This window comes from Schistocerca americana, chromosome X (assembly GCF_021461395.2).
Source record: "Schistocerca americana isolate TAMUIC-IGC-003095 chromosome X, iqSchAmer2.1, whole genome shotgun sequence".
In the NCBI taxonomy this organism is placed as follows: Eukaryota; Metazoa; Arthropoda; class Insecta; order Orthoptera; family Acrididae; genus Schistocerca; species Schistocerca americana.
Window position 1 is genome coordinate 452,473,475 of NC_060130.1, and position 12,721 is coordinate 452,486,195.

General features: G+C 40.1%; 1 protein-coding gene across 1 annotated transcript in view; it reads left to right on the forward strand.

Moving 5' to 3' along the window:
• Nucleotides 1-7,841, forward strand: part of LOC124556070 (toll-like receptor 7) — a 74,494-nt gene extending 66,653 nt beyond the window's left edge. The window contains exon 4 of the mRNA XM_047130099.1: nucleotides 7,322-7,841. The gene's annotated coding sequence lies outside the window, so the exon portion shown is untranslated. The remainder of the gene's footprint in view (nucleotides 1-7,321) is intronic.
• Nucleotides 7,842-12,721: the final 4,880 nt, after the last annotated feature.

The following is a 12,721-nucleotide window of genomic DNA, read 5'->3' on the forward strand; positions in this document are numbered from 1 at the left end:
CACCTTTTGAAGGAGGATTAATCCCCGACGAAGGAATGAATTATCCTACACCTGTTAACTTTAAATGAGAAATGAGGGACGAAAAACCACTGTGTTAAACTTAATACAGTGTGAAATTAATGTTGTAACATGAACGACGAAAAATATACCAAAATCAAAACTGGATCTAATTCATTTGTAGAATGTAGCAGGGCACTCGTAGGGAACGTTGAGTTTTATTATTTTTAAGTTCGGGTCTCTTGAGTAATAACTGTAAACGCGGCGTCTAGAAGTTAACTCTTGTTCAGTTCAGGCTCCTTATCTTTCAGTTGGCTAGGTTACATACAGGAGGCAGTTACTGTACTCTATTTCTGTACTGTAATATGATAAAGAGGGGCATTGATGTTTCCACTTCCTTCCTGTGGGGAAAACACCGGATGGGGTCCATCATGTGCACTAATTACAATTGTAAAACCAACAATGAATGTCATGGAGTAATTTATGAAGGAAATCCTACAACTGAAAAGATGCAGTTTTTGTTCTCAGGGTGTGTCGTGTGAAAGTCTGAGGCTCGAGAAAGGCGAACGTGGAGGATAACGTATAGGAATGTTATTTGTGAATATTGCAAATTTTGATATATTTTGTGTCTTTGTCTATTCGTCTCAAAACAAGTTTCCAGAATGCGATTTGCGCCCAAGACGCGCACAGTCACACTCGTTGTTGCTGCGTTTCAGTAGCTGATAATAATTGCTGTTCAGAATCCGAGGACTACAAATTACTCTACACACATCAGTCTAATTACGACGTTCCATTTTGCTTTTAGCAAAGACCTTTCATGATTCAGTTAACTTCTGCTGATTTTTACTTACTGTTTGTAATAAATATGTTGTTTTCAGAAAGTAATAAAACAGAAAACAAGTAAAGCAAAAACTATTTTTTTTCAAACGTGCTTCAATGGCCTGAATCATTTCTTACGTTACTTTGAATTAGCTTCCGCAACACTAGTTGTTTTCTCTTCAAGGAATTACACGGATATGACATTCCATGGAACTGTAGCATCACGTGTACTACGGTGTTCGGCATCAGTAATATTTCCTATCGCTGCGAAAGTACACGACTTTCATCGCATGTACGAAGTAGAGCGCAATACCTAGAGAGAGAGAGAGAGAGATCTGCGCTATTGCTGTTGCTGCCGTGCAAAAGTAGGGACTCGTTACAGGAGAACGCGTATTATGTTTTATTCGGTACTTTGGTACATTGAACGTATAACGTAAAAAATTGTGACGATGTGTTTCACTGTTAACAATGGAGGGGTTAGTACGAATAGAGGCTAGTTGAGAAGTTCAGAGTATAGCTTATGTTGCAAATTAGTATTGCTTTTCCAGAATATGCGTAAACTGCTGTAGATGTAGCATTACTCAGCGTGTTTCATGCGATGGAGATCGTGCATATTGGACGTAATGTCATGCTGCTCTTCTTGCGGTAGCACTCACGATATCTGGGCGAATACTTTGATCACTCTGTCAGGAGTCGTGATCAATAACATGCTGGCAGCCTCTCGTTCATTACTTCTGCCACAATTTTGCCTCCTTGTGGCGTACATTGAACCGACGTTCTTTGTGCTGAGACCAATAAATTGCAGTAATTTCGAATCTTGCTACCACCGTATAGTGTTTGATATCATAGTATTTTCTGAAGACCTTGTTTGTAACGTATATTTATATTACGAAACAGGTTTTTGCTGTTCGTAACTAAAACTTCAATAGAACCCGTAGTAAAACACAGTAAGAGCATGTCTTTTAGAATGCCATATCGATGATTGATAAGATCTCTTTTATTGTCCATTCGCTGTCGGAGTGTGCGAATGATTCGCGTTTCGGAAATGTGCTGAGTTTACAAGGAAAGACGAATCTGAAACTTGAAGAATAGATGATAGTTGCCACTGATGATGGTGTAGCTAATTGCACAGCGTATATTCCTCATTTCACGATTTAACAGATGAAATGAATTTAAGCATGCTAAAATAAACAGCTGTCTGAGGACATAATTATGTTTCTCATTGTCAGTTGTTATCGCTGTAAATTGCACACCGCATCAGACTTCACAGCGTTTCCTGTGAAGATAAAATTACGTTCCACTTTGCGGCCACCACAGACAACGGCATCCAGGGCCATTGTCTGAAGCCGGTACGGAAGTTAACATTGTGAAGAGATCTACATAAATGTTGCCATTGAAATGGTCCTTCGTGCGTTTTCCAGGTCTTTCAAAATTACAGTAGTCATATGTGAGCACTGCTGCTTTTAGTTTATAGCCGAACTTGAGAAGTACCGTACAGAAAAGGCCGTAGTCATTATATCATGAAATTCGTTAATGTTTCTTAGTTTCAGGTCAATATAATTGTATTTGCTCACGCTTTAAATTCTATTCGGACAACTACATACATATTAAAATCATCTTGTAATTAGCAGATGTGTTGTGCCTTGTGTAGACTGTTCGATGCTGTATTCGTAAACTGGAGAACTGATACATGGTACCGAGTCCAATTGAGTAAATTGATTTTTAAATTAAGTTGAGGTCGTTCCATTCGGAAGGAAGCAACCTGTTCTTCGCCATCTTTTTCGTCGTTTGTTGTCGTTTCGCATGTCTGTGGGCGCTTTGGGATGAATATTCCCTGTAATAGTGTTCCCATGCTTTATCACCTCGTTGCTTCGCAGGACAGCTTGCGCGCACGCAGTGGAAAAGTCGGCTCACATTTGACCAAGTAGTGCTTGGAGAAGAAGGCTTAAGCCCGCGTAGCTGGATTAGGCAAAAAGCTGCGGCGCCAGCGCGTGAAATCTGTTTGTTTTGCTGGGTGCTGATGTTTGCCAAGGCTGCTTATACACCGTGCAACACAATAAACAAGCAGTGCTTGCGCCTGTCTTACGACTCTACGCAGCTGCCTCTCAGCCGAATATCGTGTCTTCTTGTTTAAGTGCGCACCAAATAGCTACACTGAGTCGTCCGCCAATCGACTTTCCGTACGGTGTTAAAGATGTTTGTTGAATATCAGCAAAGTGTTGTCTTAGATAGGAAGAGTGGTATTAATTGAATGGTACGAGTGCAGTGCAAGTGCCTTTGGTGCCTCGTTTACAAGTAAGCATCGTGAAAATTCATAAACGAACACACTGGGGTTTTTGTAGCTTACTGTTTTATAGCGACAGGTGCTTGCTTTACTATAAAGAACCATCCTGTGGTTTGGGGAAAGGACGGAAAACCTAACTCTAGTGCTCCGAGGTGACATATAAATTCCACTTCTCCCAGGTAACTCTGGTGGTGCGTATAGGAATATGAGGAGCTGTTCGAGTACTCAGTGCAGTAGGAAACTAGGAAACATCCTAAAAATGTGTTACGTAAGTATGTATGTGAAAGACGCACTGGGCTTCTGTACGTGTTAATCTTCCAATAAATATGCTTATTCTCCCAAACACACACTTCAGCTGGGCGAGCTACAGCCCCGTGTTGTCTTTTAAACAATCAACATATTTCTTCAAAGCTTTGAACGAAACACAGAGCCTTCCTTCACTCTTCAGTTTTGAAAAAGTAAACAAAAATTATGAAAATTTTCGTTACAATGTAATATGTTTTAAGTAAATGTATGGTTATTTTCAAATGCTACACTGAAGAAAATATTACCCTGTACCACATAACACAAGCGTCCAGCTATGTCACTGTATGTGGACATCATGCATAGTTTTTGTGTATATTAAGTGGAAATGTTACGTCAGTCTTACCTGTGTCAACAGTACCAAAGAAACCTATACAGTGATAAAGGACCTTACTAGATATGGTACAACAGAACTGAAACACGTTTGGAGAAAATAAAGAGAAAAGAAGTAGCAAGGCATATTAAGGCTTCTCGTGCTATCTGGTGAGTATGTCGTCACACACTCTGCACACACTCGTACACTTCAAGAACGGCGAGCAGCACGATGCGTTACATTTTCAAAGAAACCATCCTGGTTACCTTAATCGGCTTAGGGAAAACACTTAAACGTTCATTCTTGGCGGCTGGGCGGAATATGAAACGAGCTCCACCCAAATGCGCCAGAGCCTCATAAGCTGCCTCGCCCCGTGTAGTGAGAAATGAAATGCTTTTTCCTCAGTGTGCTTACTACAAATATTTCTTTTGTGTGCTTAGACTGGACTCATAGACTTTGGGGAAACACATAAGAAATGCTTTCGAACTCGTTCCGGAAATCTACTGTGCTCTACAGTCTGTATCATGCATACATGGCACGCTGTAGCAACTTAAGCACTAAACATAATCATAAGCAGCTGTACGGGTAACGCTTTCTATGTGATTTAACAGTCCTTAGGCATGGCTTAAGAACGAACTCTTCCGAATGTTCCCGTAGGTGGCACATCTTGATATCGCTTTTATAAGATTTTTAAAAAATTTTCTGTATTTGTTAAATGTGAAGCATCTGTATATTCCCAGTAATACCTTTGAACCAATTCATAGCGTTATAACTAAAATAGGAACCATAAGTGTGTTCGAAAGTTATGAGAAGTGTAAAATATATGTACATGAGCGAAGATAAACTTCTTTTCCAAGATCGCTAATAACAAACTTTTTTCTCGATAACCGGTTACGGTAATCAAAGTGTGACTGTATGCTAAACAATTGTCTTATTGAGTATCAGGTATAGTATACAAGAAAAACAAAACAGTAAAACAACATACCTCGACAGACAGATTATTGCGTATGTCTTAAAATAGCAGTTAAATTATTGTTTCTCATGAATGGGCAAGTACGTAACAGGCTTAAAGACTCATGCATCGACATATCAAAAGTAAAACAACTGTATACACTGTTAATCACCACATACATCTGTCTTATGTCACTCACAACAGATCACTTCATTGCAGCCAGGGCGCCGCTAAACTGGCAGTTGGTGACCAGGAAGGCTAGGCATTGACAATTGGACCGATAGGTAACATGTATTTCTTACTTAAAATCATTTATGTGATTACATACACCGAGCTAACTAAAACGTGGACGAAAATAAATCTAATAGCGTGTTTATAAAATTGCCAAATAGTAATTAAGGCAGACTCTAAAAAAATTATTCATATAACGTTAATTACACCATGTTCCTACGCCGAAGCAGAATTTATGTTTGGTACAGGTACCACAAACTAATTGACTATAGATTACTTAACAATTGACAAAAACCATAGACACACTTACAAGGTCATTAAAATACTTTGAAAATGTTTTAAAAGTTTTAGAAATCGTAAAAATGCTTGGGTAGAAATTACAATCTGGGCTCCTTCAGTATTATTAAAGTGGCGGTGTAAAGTGTGGTTACATGCAAAGCAACGACAATGTACTCAAATTATAACATAGTAAAAATATTTATTATAAAGTGTGGAAATATGATTATCAGTTGGGCTTACACAAGGTCGTTTGAGCAATCTGGGCTTCTATCACGTCATTTAAGCAGCCGTGTAAACTAGGGCTATGTCCAAAGTAACAACAGTGTGCTCAGATTGTAGCATAATAAAAATCAAAACAAAAAAATTAAAACATTATTATAAAGATGCGGAGAAACAGTTATCAGCAGGGCTTACACATGCCTTTTGAGTAACCATCCACGCTGCAGAAAAATCTGAGTGATAACCACATGAGCCAAAAAGGAATAATTACAGCAATGGTGGAAACAATAGTTCAGCGTGGTAGCATTAGATCGACGGTGTGATCACCTGCTTCCGAGATACAGTCTATCCATACACTAGTCACATTATAGCGTGATTGCTAATAACGTGGAAGAGCTCTCAACTCGTGTTTTAAAAATTATTGCCAAATAATTATTATTTGCAGAAGCTACAAAAATTATTCTTGTAGCGCTCATTGCGTAATGTACGTATATGAGGCTGGATTAATATTTGATGCAGTTATTGCAACTGATATATAATGATACACATTTGGTAATTAATAAAACGCACAAACACCGTTATCGGGCCATTAAACATAAACAAAAAATTTTAAACAAATTTCTTATACACTCCGAAAATTGCTGACATAATGTTACAAATCGGACAGCCACGAAGTCTTTTGAGTATCTATGTACGCTGCGGTTATAGTCTGAGAGAATCCTATGTAATCACATAATAAAATGAAAAATAAATGTTTACATAGTTTCCTTTTTTAAAAAGGAGGAAGTATAGTTACAAGCGGGGCTTACATAAAGTCATTTAGGTACAAGTCTACGCTGTGATCAGGTTCTTGTCGGGTCTTCAGCCGGCCCAAACTGTCATATTTCCGCTGTCTACCTGTCCGCCATCAACAGTTATCGGCGAGAGTCCCTTAGCTTTCCTCACCTATGGCGGCCCCGTCGACTGCGGAAATATTGTGTGCAGATGACAGTTCGACCCTGCTGAAGACATGTCAAAAATCTGATCTGTTAATACGCCGGGAAAGTCTACATAGTTACAATCTACGCTGTGATTACATCTAAGTGAACACCACGTGAAAAGAAACTACTGAAACAGTGGTAGCGCACTTGATTCAACGCGGTGGCAGGAGATAGGGGATGTCATGGCCAACCTCAGTGTCACGATCTGTGCTTACCAAGTGTTCTCTTGGGTCTGCTGCTTAAAAGTAGAATATCCAAAAGAGTAAAAGATGGATTAAGTCAGTGAGTAGTGTACTTCCGACGCCAAACAAAAGCACCACAGCGGAAGGGTGGAAAAAATCGAAATACACAATAACACGTGTGCATTTCGTTTAGGTTTTTATTACTGCTTCCTTTTCAATACCTCCTATACGTGGTATGGCGCCACTCTGAAGTCAATCCACGAAAGGAGTGCTGTAAAATCAACTAGTATTTCGCCCGTGCATGCTTTTCCAACCAAACTAACTGCGAGATATTTTTGGTCTGCTGTTTTTGAAAGACAACACGTCTTTAAATAGGAAGGAGCAAGCATTTCATGAACGAGCCGTCACAGGGAGACTTTGCTTACTGAAAACACAAGGCTGGCATCCTCGTCTAAGCATTACTTTTTCTTTTACAGATCTTGTATGAATGAACGAACGTCATTAACGTTCTTTGTGAATGTGACTAACTTCTTTTTTCTCCACTAACAGGCCTGAAAATACTTTCCACGCTGGCCAATCAGCAATCAGCCCTCTTAGAGAAATACTCCCGTGTTGCCATTGGCTCGAACACAAGCATCCCGCTCTCTTTCACTAACAGCCGAGTGTGTGACACTCCTCACTCTACAGCCATTACTAATATATTTGAGAAGTGTAGTGACCGGCTGGAAACGGTAGATTTAAAATAGTGCACCTTGTTGGCAGGGATCCAGGAGGTGTCGGCCGGCGCGGACCAGGGCAAGCTGCGACAACGTCGGGGAGCAGCGTGTGCCGTGGTCCTCCTGCATGTTAACCAACAAACTACGCTGTGATATTAATTTTATTATCTATTCTTTAAATCTAATTGCCAAATGTAGCTCGAAGAGACTTCCTTTTTTTACATTTTCCTCTGCAACGTTACTAGTGTGTGATTATTGTGTATTATTATTTGTAAATACGTAAAGTGAACGTGTGATTGCTGTATAAATAGCGCTACGATATTGCTAATTGTTTGTCGGTTGTTTCCTTCATATTTCAGCCGAATTCTTGCATTCTCCCTTTAAAGAACAAATTTCGCAATTACTAAGCAGTATTATATGTATGATGTGCTGACTGAGTCATGACTTGTCGCTGTAGTGAATGTACTTTTGCATTCTTAAGCGTTTGAGTGTTTTCTCCAGACTGAATATTACCTGTATTTGTTTTCATTGTCAATAAATGTGTATGCCTGTCTTTTATTTAATAATATTATATCTTTATTTTAGCTATCTGAAGCAGTTGTTACTCCCATGATCTTTTAACCGTAATATGCGATCACTCTGATTTTTATTGAGCATCAGTTCCATTCATTTCTGTTATGGTGGCAAAGCTTTCGTTCTTGGTATCACACACGTGGGTTACACTCCAAAACCTAAACACGAAAAGGAAAAGGTGTACGAGATTAACATTGATGTCTTTCATTGTTTCACTGTAACGTCAACATGCCCCGTTCGTTAAAAGGTGCTATGTCCATCAGTACCTTTGGTTCTATGAATACTTTTAACTAGGAAAAAAAGCAGAAAATATACACAGTTTATTTTTTGGCTTCAGCAAATTACCAGTGATTATTTAGGTAGTAATAGATGGTCTTGACTAAAAACAGTACATTTTAGAAGTCAGTATTTCGGGATTCTCCGGCAAAGGCTTAAAATGATATTGGTACGATTCTGTGGCAGAGGGCACAGTAATATCTTTAACACTCGAGCAGGCTGGCTAATAATAATCTCTCAATTAACCTAGACACTCCTAGCAATCCATAAACAACTTAAGATAACGAGATAAGGTTTTGCACATATGACAGCGCGCCAAGAAGTATCTTATGTGCTCAGTGCTCTTAATTGCGCTGTTTATAGAAATATTCAAATAAAAATAGTATTAAGTGCTATTGTGTACATTTTTCACATACTTCTAAAGCCATTTAAAAGAGCCATTTTGGATGTACAGTGAAACGTTTTTTAAGCAAAAGCGAATATGGTGCCAAATATGAAGTCCCATACTGACGACACTGCAAAGCGTAACGGTTAACGGGATGGGGGTTGCAATGAACGTACTTATTTAGCTTTTCACGAAAATTTCACTGTATACTATTGTACTCCTCTTTACATGGCTATTCTTTAGGTGGTTTCTCCAGTGTCCTTTACGGACATAAATGTTTCCAATTGGCGATACTATAACTGATTAATCTCATAAAACAAAAACGTTATAAGGGTTAACTACACTGAAAAATATCATCCGGTCGTGTGGGATATTAGAGATGGGGCAGCATGACGCCGGACAGTAAGTATACGTACAGTAGCAGAGAATCCATCAACAACGATGTTAGTTTGAGAACTACAGTGCTTTACTAGAATTTCTCTTTTTGAAGATGGTCTGACCCTTTATGCCCTGATCTATTCACTAGGTCTCCGAATCACGATAGAGCATATGTTTTGCATGTACAAGTCATTCACAAAAGTGAAAAAAACTATAGGTGACAATGAAACTAGAGCAGTAAGTTGACGAAATCCGAATATTAGTATTTATAGTCTGACCCTTATTAGCTAGGATTTCACAGTCTCCTATTAAATGTTTCGTTGCTTTGGCATTAGTTTGTCTCCACATTAATGTTATATCCCAACTGCACAGCGAGAAAATAATTATACATTGTTTGTTCTAAAGTGTCCGGACACCTATTAGTGGACATTAATATGGATTGTGGCCGCGCTTCACCTTTATGATGGCTTGAACTCTACTAGGGACACTATCAACGAGATGTCTGAGTGTATGTGGAGGGAGGCAGTCCACTCTTCCTCAAGAACCGAAAGCAGAGGAGGTTGTGAATTTGGAAGCTGGGGTCTGGAGCGAAGTCGACTTTCTAACTCGCCCCAAGGGTGTTCCATTGGATTCATTTCGGGACCCCGCGCAGGCCATCCCATTACAGGAATGTTACTGTCCACAAACCATTGCCTCACATATACTGTATCATGACAGTGTGCATTGTTATACTGATGCGAACCATTATCGCCTCCAAAATGTTCCTTAACTTAGTACAAATGCCGCTAAATATATTCATATTCTGACGCCTTTAGCATTTGCTTAATGTACCACCACATTCACCGCGTTACACTGTTGGCGTTACAGGACATGACAAGTAACGTTCTCCAGACATTCGTCGAACCCAAACGCTAAACATCTCTTCAAGTGGCGCTTAGCTCTGACTACAGATCTCTGTAGTTTATGCGGGTCTGCTCGACCACTGTAGCCCATTATTTTTAATCCCATTTTACCCCAATTCCTTTAATACCGTACTCACAGTCATTGCGCTAGCTGGACTGCTCGTATCTCACTTCCTTTCACTGGCTTCATACAATTTCTTACACCCAACTTCCGCAATGCTCGACGGTCCCTGTTAGTCAGTACATGAGGTCTTTCCGGTCTCACTTCAGCCGTGGCAGTTCCTTCGCGTTTCCACTTCACAATAACATCACAGACAGCCGACTTCAGCAGCTTCAGAAGAATTGAAATTTCCCTAGTGGATTCATTCAGGTGGCATCCAATGACTAGTCCACGTTCGAAGACCGAGAGCGCTCTTGACCGACTCATTGTGCTATTACTGCTTTTCTACTGACAACGCTATATCCCTGCCTCCCATTATACTGCCAGGTCCACGTCTCGTCGCATCTAGAGGTCATTTTCGCATTACATAGTGTTCTCCGGACACTTTTGATCAGATAGTGTATGTGAGTAAAATGTAACGTGCAAATTCTATGATTTTTTGCAGTTCAGTCCACTTACTTCCACAGATCGTAACTGAAAACTGTAGTGTATCTTCGAGGCACCACTGAAAACAGATGTTCACTTTTACTTCTACCCTCGAAGCATGTCAAGGAAACCAGATACACGCCGTCACTGAGGCGGCGGAGTGAACAACAGCAGCTGTGCAACAGAACCGCTGTTGTTACGAATCAGCATAAATCCACTATGTTGAATCATTTTCCACAGCTATAACGAACGGCCCGATCGGTGGCATTTTCTTCTGCGTAGCTCGCCGGCCGCCAACGACCAGGTATAGTCGGAAATCGATTGAAATCTTTTTTTCAGGATGCTCTCCAGACATACTAATAACGTTTCTTTCTCCGACAGCATTATTTTTACAGTGGATGCAGCTGTTGCTCAGAGCGTTGCCAGCATTATACATACAGTTTCCCATGCTCAAACTTTTTCCCAGCTAGGACGATGGCTGCAGAAGCGTAGAGAGGAGCAGAGCAGCGCCATCACTGGAAGACGACACAAGTTTCCGGTGCACGGTCAGTTGATATACACAAAAGCGGCCCCTCGTTCCACTTAGGCTATACCTCCCGTCGCTATAGATACAGCAGTTGCCTTTACCTTGTAGGCTTGGCGAGGAATGCAGGAGACGACATCCACATAAATACCAACAAGTGGCACATGGAACACTGGTTTTCTCAGTGAATCGATAAAGTATCACAAGCCAGTACTTCCCTGCGTTATGAAATGTTATTTCTGCGAACAAGTGTCAAGTTTAAGGGATGTTTCTGCATTTCTAAAACTGCACTGTTGTCCTGCTTATCAGTATTCTTCAAGCCTTGTGAGCGGGACTTCAAGCTACTGTCACATAAGAACCCCCCTCTTAGACTTCATGTGTTTGCTGAAGACAATCAACAGTGTTGAGACACATCCTACATCTACAGGCCGTTTCACAATTCATGTTACACACTTATAGAGGTTGTAGAGGGGACTTGGTAGATCAAGTTTTACACAGGAACCCATGTCCAGAAACGTCATCCATCGACACTTGATAGCGTCAAAGTTATAGGTGCAGACACCTGTAAATATATGTATATACAAAATGAAACCTTAATGATGTTACAAACTTTCTAGGATGATGGAGGAGGATAAACGTAACAATTTGACGTAAGAGCCTGTATACTGGAAGCGAACGAGTCGAAAATTATAAGCGAAAATCGTTCTGATCCCTCTGACAGCGGAAAACATGTGCTGGTACTGTTTTTTCTAAGACTGTGGGGTAGGCAACTTTCAGAGGTGGCAGTATGGATCAAAACAAGGAAAAAATGTGTAGTAGACAAGGGCTCTAAAATGCATGCCTTAAGAACTATGAGCACTTGTTCAAGAAAGGAAATTTGTTTCACACTAACGAAGGTGAACAAGTGCCCATAGCTCCGCAGGTATACATTTTAGAGCCCATGTTTACCCGGCATTTTTTCCTTGTTTTGGTCCATACCTCTGAAAGTTGCCTGCGCTGTAATCTAGACAACAACAGTACCAGTACATGTAGTCCATTGTCAGAGGTATCAGAACAGTTTTCGCTAGTAACTCTCGACGCATTAGAACTTCTACGTACCCGCTCTACAATCTATAGAAGTGTGTAACATGAATTGTGAAACACCCTTTATAACAACAGATGTCCGATTCATCTGCGTCCTTTGATTCACATTATTTCCTTTTCTTCGGTTATGCCTCTTTTGTATTAGGGAAGCAAGTTATGTTGCACTTCGTGTCCACTACAGTTTCTAAAGAGACACTGCCAATTTAAGTTTGGGCGGGACTAAAAGTCCAATGGAAGCTTGACATTTTCCATGAAAAGCTCGCCGTTACATAAAATTATTGCGTTTCGATATTATGAGCTTCAATCCGAAGACTGGATTGATGCAGCTATCAGTGCTAATCTGATCTGTGAAAGCGTCCTTGCACAACTGCTGCAACCTATTCGAACTTGTTTTCTACAGTCGAGCTTTGGATTCCCTCAATAATTTGTACACCTACACTTCTCTTCCTTACCAAATTTACGATACCTAGGTGCCTCTGGATGTTTCACATTAACCGAGATCAAAATATGGAATATATTTCATTTATTTTCTCCCGCATGTGATTCAGTATCGCGTGATTAGTTGTTCTGTCTACCTATCGAATCTTCACCATTCTTCGCTATCACCATATTTCAAAACCTTGTAATTACTTCTTGACTAAATTGTTTCCTGTCCGCATTGAATGTGTGTACAAGACTACACTCCAGACAAATACCTTCGGAAGGTACTTAATAACATTTAAATTTATACTCGATGCAAA